This window comes from Nannospalax galili, unplaced genomic scaffold (assembly GCF_000622305.1).
Source record: "Nannospalax galili isolate Female #2095 unplaced genomic scaffold, S.galili_v1.0 scaffold500, whole genome shotgun sequence".
NCBI classification, from domain to species: Eukaryota; Metazoa; Chordata; class Mammalia; order Rodentia; family Spalacidae; genus Nannospalax; species Nannospalax galili.
The window spans coordinates 820,611-828,909 of record NW_008347292.1 but is presented as its reverse complement, the minus strand read 5'-3'; positions in this window follow the sequence as shown (position 1 = coordinate 828,909).

Genomic DNA, 8,299 nt, shown 5'->3' with positions numbered 1-8,299 from the left:
ATATTGAACTCAGTATAAACCCTGTAAGACATAAAATTGAATGTGTTTTTAGCCTTTAAAAAAGATCTCCATTTCATTTTAAAATATAGTTTCTTTTTTTTGTTTTTTTGAGACAGGGTCTCCCTGTAGCTCCAGGAGTCCTGGAAATTACTATGTAGACCAGGCTGGCCTTGAACTCACAGAGATCCGCCTGCCTCTGCCTCCCAAGTGCTGGGATTAAAGGCGTGCGCCACCACTCCCAGCTTACAGAAAGACTCATTGTTTTAAATGAGGTAATAACTTGGTTTCCTTTCCTTTATAAAAGAGTCAAATTCTTGGGTGAATGCAATATATTTTGAATATTCCAATTGGCTTTATTTTTATGTACATTAATTGTGGTTGATGTGTCATTGGAAATACATGTTTGTTAATTATTGGTATCATCCAAATGGCCCCACATGGCAGGTTCTTATCAGTTATATGCAAACCATTTCTCTAAAGAACAAATGACATTTCTTGCATGAATTTTATGTATTTTTAACTTTTTGTGTATATCTCTAAATAAGATTTCTCTATGTATTTTGTAGACTTTTAAAATATTCCCAAATTTGGAGATTAGCAACTGCGAACACTTTATTTACTCAGAATAATACAAATACTGTATTGTAAACATAAATGAGATCTGATTTATAAATTTGCTAAGTTTTTCCTTTTGTGTAAAGAGTCATCCAATTAAAGATGTTTTTCCTTGTGTTGAAAAAATAATACAGGGATTAGGAAAATAGAAGCATGAGGATTTAAGTGCAGATCTCCAGCACCCATGTAAAATGTCAAGTGTGTCAGCGTGTGCCTGGGGAGGCAGAGACTGGGGGTTCCTTGCAGCATGCTGGCTAAATCAGTGAGTTCCGGGTTCAGTGAAAGACAGTCCCTTAAGAAAAAAAGTGGAAGGCTGGCTGTGGTGACACATGCCTTTAATCCCAGCACTTGGGAGGCAGAGGCAGGTAGATTTATGTGAGTTCGAGGCCAGTCTGATGGTCTACACAGAGAGTTTCAGGCCAGCCGGGGATACACAGTGAGACTCTGTCTCAAAAGAAAAATAAATTAATAAATAAATAAAGTGAAGAGCAATAAAGGAAAACACCTGACATCAACTTCTGGCCTCTACACACATGTGCACACATATGCATGTACATACACACATGCATATATGCCACACACATACACACACAAAAATGTAACACATGCACGTATATTAGGGGGAGGCTGCCTCTAGAGGAGCAGGAAAGGAATGTTGTCTAGAACTATAAGATCATTTTATAAAAGATGACGTAAACATAAAATTCCCAGATGATAGAAATATAGATGTTTAGTTATCTTTGGTACTTAGCTTCCTATTCTTATAGAAATAATGATTGATGCGGAATAAAATTTAAAATGAAAAGGGCAGGCATGGTAGCATGTACCTTTAATCCCATCACTCAAGAGGCAGAAGCAGACAAATCTCTGTGAGTTTGAGGTCAGCCTGGTCTACATAGGAGTTCCAGGACAGTCAGGGCTATCCAGTGAGACTCTGTCTCAGAAACAAAAATGCTGTTGAGTGGGGGGTAATTAGAAGGCATGTGTAGAATTCCAGGCAAAATGATGAAAGCCTGAACTATAACCCTAGACTAGAAATAGTGTAAGGGAGTTATTGCAATGCTATAATTAACCAGATTTGATGATCATTTAACTGAGGATGGGAGGGGAATGAGCCATAATAAGCCTACGAGAGCTGAATCAAGAGTGACTCCCAGCTCCGAGATGCTTAATGGAAGAGCAGAAAATCTCCCTGTAGAGAATAGAGGAAGGACAGGTCATGAGGGGGGCAGGCCAGGAATTGAAGCCTATTCATTCAAAACCCGATAATGCAGAATCTTACCATTCGTTTTTTTTCCCCTCTTTGTTTACTTATGTGGGTTTTTTTTCCTCACTTTTCTTGGTTTATTGTCTCAATACTAGTTTGCAAATTAGGATGACATACAAATAAGTTAACTTTGTCATTTTGTTGTTGTTGTTGCTACTGTTGTTTTGGGCTCATGTATGTATGAAAAGTCCTTTCATTTGAGGATTTTATTTCTGCAAAGATAGTGCCAATTCAAGAGTGCAGGCAAGTCAGGAAGGTGTCTGAAGAAGATACCCACAGTGAAAGCTCATTGACTGACCAGCACATATTTATTATAGGCTTTTCAACTTTGCTTTAGAGAGTCATTCACCATCACTAAGCATATTTATTAATTTATTTATAAGAACCCAGGCTTCCTACAGAGACATGCTTTCTATAGACAGCCAAACAAGCCTTATGATTTTGAGTCTCCATCCTTGTGACCTTTCTCTGATTGGAATTCACATTTGAAACCACTCATCATTTCTCTCTAACCTTTTCATCTAACTTTCAGTCATTTTAGAGAGAGTTCTACCTTTACCCCTGGGATTTCCAAAGGGAATAGCTAATAGAATTTCTACTCTAGAGCTATAGTTCAGGTCATTTTAACTTTACCTGGGATTCTCCAGTTACTGCCTAACTATCCCTCTTCAATATCATCTTAAATCTCACTCCTCATCGATCCATTCTTTCTGTAAAAATAGAGAAAGCTAAGTACCAAGGGGAATGAACTAATCAAAATGTAATCTACAAGTTGTTAGAAAAAATTCTCCAATCCTCTCACATAATGAAATCACATGTGTTTAAAAAAAAAATGGCAAAAAAAAGAGACCACTTTTTCTGATTGAAAGGAATCATATCTTAAATGGGTCGTGTCTTAATTCCTCTTTCCTCAGATATGCCTATGAAAGAGACTGGAAGCTAATAGCTAATTTTCTACCTGTCCCTACAATTCTATCCCAGTCTACAACCCATCTCTGTTACCAGTTACATCTATGGTTCCTGTTTCCATCAGGGAAGAGTTGAAATCTTATGCCATTTAGAACAGTACCAAAAAATGCCGGTGCTCAATTGCCTGAATCCAGCACACTGACTTTCACCCCAACAGTGCAGAGTAAGAACTTAACGGAAGAAATCGTGGCTCACAGGCCCATTTCTCTTTTCTACTTTATGATTTTAAGCAAATCACATAATCTTCCAGTGGTTCCATTATGTCATCTATAAAGTGGGAAGAGTGATACCATTATGCATGACATGCTTTTTTATGAGGATCAAATGCAGTAAGGAAGGTAAAAGTGCCTATGTGTGTTACAGACAGCGTCTCAGACTGTTTTTACACAAGTATTTTGATCATAAGAGTTTCTTGGATTTTGATGTGTTTACACACATATGAAATAGAGATTCTGGTTTTGTTGGGCAATGGTGAAGCCTGAGACTCTGTACTTCAGACGATGCCAATGCTGCTGGTCCACATACCATAATGTCTGTAGGAAACTTCTTACTGTGATATCCATCATGGTAGCCATGGCTGTAAGGTCATTTCAATTAAAACTAGTTAAATCAAGTAAAATTTAAAATTCAGTTTGCTAATTTCATTTATTAGTTATTTTTCTGTTGCTGTGATAAAATACCATGACAAAGGCAATTTATAGAAGGAAGAGTTTTTGTGGCTTACAGTTTAGAGGGTTAGAGTCCATAATGGTGAGAAAGGCATGGTGGCAGAGGTAGCCAGAGCAGAAAGCCAAGTGATCACATCTTTAAGCAGGCATAGGAAGCAGAGAGTAACCGGAGATCTGACAAGGCTTAAGAATTCTCAAAGCCTGCCCCTAGTGATGTGCTTCCTCTAGCAAGGCTTCCCCTCCTAAAACCTCCCAAAACAGCACCAACTGGGGACAAAAATGGCCAACTACTTGGAGCCCATGAGGAACATTCTCATTCAAACCACCACTTTTCAGAGGACACATTTTCAAGTGTTCATATCCACCGGTCAGTGGCTTACATCTTGGACAGCACAAATACAGAGCATCTCCATCACTACAGAAAGTTGGATTGGATTGGGCTACATTATGCATGATACATATTTTTAAAGCCATTCAATAACATTATACTCATTGAGTACCTTCCTTGTGAATTTCTAGACATGGGTGATACAGAAGTTAGCAGAACAAAGTTGTTTCCCTCAGCAAGCTTACAGCCCAAGTTATTAATGATTTAAGAACATAACAGAATATCAAGGTGAACTTGGACATGGATGCTCTATCATAAGTAGACTGCAGGTTTATCCCACATCTTCTTCTCAGAAGAACTCAGTGCTTCCTATTTCACTTCCTATGGTTTAGAAATTCAACTGTTCTCCAGGGCTCCTGTGTCAAAGGCTTGATCCCCAGGGTGGGGTTGTAGGATACAACAGAAACTTTAAAAGGTGGAGCTAGTGGGAGGTCTTTAGGACACTGAAGCAATGCCCTGAAAGGGGAATTCAGGACTTCCTCTTCTCTCTTTGCCCCCTGGTCAGTGTGATCAGCAATTTTTCTCAGTCAGGTATTCCTGTCATGTAGCATTCCTTTGCCTCAGGCACAAAGCAATTGGCTCCACTGAAAATGGACTGAGACCTTCAAAACTGTGAGCCAAAACAAATCTTTTCTCTTTGTAAACTGATTATCTTGGGCTTGACTAATTCATCAACTAAGGCATAGCAAGGTCTGAAGATTTTACTAAGGAGTTCTTAAAGAGCCAGGCATTGCGGTATAAGCCAGTAATCCCAGTTACTTGGCAGCTGGAGCAGCAGGGTTGTAAATTCAAGACTAGCCTGGGCAACTCAGTGAGATCTTATCTCAAAATGTTTTTTCCAGAGTGAACATAGATTTCTTAAGGAAAAGTAAGAATGATCTCCTGAGAGTGAGAGGCTCCTAGGGAGAAAAACCCTCAAGCTATATATTTCAAAGCAGGCTAAAGATGTAGCTCATTGGTAGATGTGCTAGCCTAGCATGCACCAAACCATAGGTTCAATCAAACCACAGTGTTGCAAAAACAAAGTTCTTAAAGAATGCTAAAGGGAAGTTTATATTGCAAAGCACATAATAATTTTTAATATTATTTTTCTTTTTCTTATTCTATTTTTCTTTTTCTAAATGGCAATTAGAACTTTGATGTGCTTCCCTCCCATCCTGTCTCCTAAAACACTCTATATGATACAACTTCCTAAGGTTCTGGCCACTTAAAGCAAAGAACATCTCCATGTTTCTTTGTATATGTAGATAAATCTCTTTCTAACTCCTGAAGGCTACATCTCTATAACTTTTACTTTTGAGTCCTATCAAAGCATTAATTGAATGAAATTCACCTGTCTTCACATGGTTGAAGAGGCAACATTGGTGATCAGCCCTCACCAGCTCACAAGAATAGTGCACATCTCTTCTAATTCTTCATTCGTCAGCCTTACATTGGAAAGTTTGAAATTCAACACAATGAGAGTGTTTATACCACAGAAATTTCAACTGTAACATGCTACACATCAGAGTTGTGGGTTTCATCCCCTCAGAGGTCAACTGTGATTTACTAGGATGCACTGGGTGGTAAACAGATAAGGTAGAGATGGCATGGTGCCCAGGGGAACACAGAACTTGTGTGGAGTACTGTTGGCAACTTCAGATGCCTCTTCCTCTTTGTTTTCCCCTGTGGAGTCTAACCTGGGAATCATACCTCATTTCTCTGAGTCCCCTCACTGCCAAGATGGAGGAGAAGCAGGCACTCTGACCATTCAAAGTCCATCCCATGGCTTACCACAGAATGGGCCTCAATGTCAGGAGAGACATCAGAGAGAAAATGATGATGAATCATACCTTTTCCCCACACTCTTTGCTATTGGCAGAACACAACATCTCACCTGCAGTGTGCTTCTGCCCTTTGTGACCAAAGCAACTGAGTTCATTGTCCTCTGTGACTATTACCATCAAAGATGTGCAGAGGTGATGAAGGGACATCTTACCTCATAACTGCCCCTAGTTACACTACAGGATCATTCTTTAAGTATGAACACATAGAAGTAGTTGATAGTTGCTTCTGCCCATCACTCTGGGTGAGGATGAGAAATTAAGTACTATGTGACATCATTTGGGGGACTTGAAAGAAGCTCTGAGAAAAGCAGGCCAGGGCAAGTTTCTCTTCCACTCCTGTCCCTTCTTTGCTGTGACAAAGAAGATGGTGGCCAAAGCCAGTTTGACAGTTAGCAAGGGTAGTGCCTCTTAAGACGCTGTCTATGTTTATGCGTATTGTTTGGCATTTTCCTTTTCTATTTATTCTGCATTCTGAGTAGACATTTAGTGAATTGCCTCCTAGGGGAAGGAGGAAGAAGAGAAAGAGGGAGGAGGAGGAGGAGGAGGAGGAAGAAGAGGAGGAGGAGGAGGAAGAGGAGGAAGAGGAGGAGGAGAAGGAGGAGGATGAAGAGGAGAAGGAGGAAGAGGAGGAGGGGAGGCTTCCTCTCAAATTCAGTCTTGGTTTCAGCAGGGCCCCAGGACATCCCCACTCCCACCAACACGAGATGTTAGTTTCAATCCTAAACTATCCTGTTTCCTGAACTTCAGCGGAGGAACCAGAAGGACAGAGACAGCTTCTGGGAAGAAGGGGCTGCCACTGGCTGAGATGACAGGGAAAGAAGAAACTCTTCTGAGACGCAGAACCAAGGATGGAGCCTCCTTGTGCCCTTGGCGCTCACTCAGTCTCCTACTCCTTCCCCTATTTGGTGCCACTGTGGGCTCTTTCTCTCCTAATTATAGTTTATAAGGGCCAATTCTGCAATGAGTTGGCACATAAATTGAGTCCCTTTTTTTTTTTTTTTTTTTTTTTTTTGCACTGCAGTTTGGTTTTTAATAGCTTGATTAGATAAGACAGCCAACTCAGGTACATCATTTCATTTCAAGGAGGCATTTAGGGCTACACGGGGAAACAATCTTTATGATGTAACTTGGTTAAAGGAGATTCGGCCATAGTGTGTCAATTTAAAAAGCCAAATCAAATATACTTGGTTTAACAATATGGAGCAGGGCTCCCAGGTGCCCACTCTGTCCAATGGTGAGCAGAACCTCCTTCTCATTTTCAGCTGGTGGCTTCGCTTCACAGAAACATTTGGAATAATTAGAAAAGAATGCCACCTGGCCCTCCATGCCCTTCTAGGAGCAGGGACTCGGCCCTTACACTCTGTCTTCTAGCTGAATGCTATAGATAGAGATGTCTACGTCCAATACTAGGGTGCTTCCCCTCTTCCCTCCTGCACAGGTCCTCTCTCCCATGCTTCTCCAAGCATCTCTCTTCTGGATGTCCCTCCCTTTTCTTGCTTGTAGTTCTCATGATGACTATAGAATGTGATGTGGCTACAACACCCTGAGATAGAGGCTTCCTGAAGTAGCCCAGACTTTGCTCCTCTCTCCTATTTTTCAGAGCTTTGTCCCATGAGTCATGTGACCCGTGAGGGATATAACAAGATGGATTGCCTTTCAGGGTCTTTCAGTGGTGGTTCAAAGTAGGCATGTGAAGTTAAGACTCCATTCACTTTGGACAGTTTTCTTGAGGTTTTGAGAGACCAACTCACAGTAGATCTGAGAGTCTGCCTATTCCTGCCTATCTGTAAGTAATAATCACTCTGCACATAACTTGTGTGTGAATGTTCTGTCTCACTGGACTTCAATAAATAAGTCATGGTGGGCCTAAACCGTAGTGCAGGATTCCATGGGCATAATACATGGATCCTGTTTCTGACTGCTTTGCACAGTGCTGGCCTTTGCTATTCTCCACATAGTCAGAGTCCTCACTGGGGACTGAAGATCAATCTGGATCAGCATGCAAATATGATATTCATGACCTCATTTTTTTCCCTTTTAATCTTTGGCTATACTTTCCTTTTGGGTGTTTAAGGCCATACAGTTGGCCCAGATAAACCAATTTATTTTTACTCTTAAGGTCGTCAGAGGATCTGTTCCTCAAGGGTCACATGGGCTTGGGAGGAGCCCCTGGCTCCTTTCTTTCACCAGTTCTGCCTATGTGAAAATAAGTCAAAGGTCCTGCTCAACCATGGCTGGCTTAGCTTGGAAGCATGAATGAGATGTTTCCTCTGTGTTGACCCTCCTCTTTGTAGACTGGACACTGGTTCAAGTCCATCTGGTAGGGTCTCCTTGGCCTCCTTGATCAAGAGGACAGGTGACCCACCACATTACAGGACATTTTGAGAGATGCTCATAGTCCCCTGGAACTAGTCGACCTAGGAGGGCTAGGAGCAAAAACTGTCTTTTATGACCCTCTGACCAAATTAGTATAGGTCTCAAAGTATGGCTTTTAGACATCAAAGAAGTTTAATTCCACCAGTCTGGTACTTTTAATTACCATGTGCTATGTAGATAAAGCTTGGGC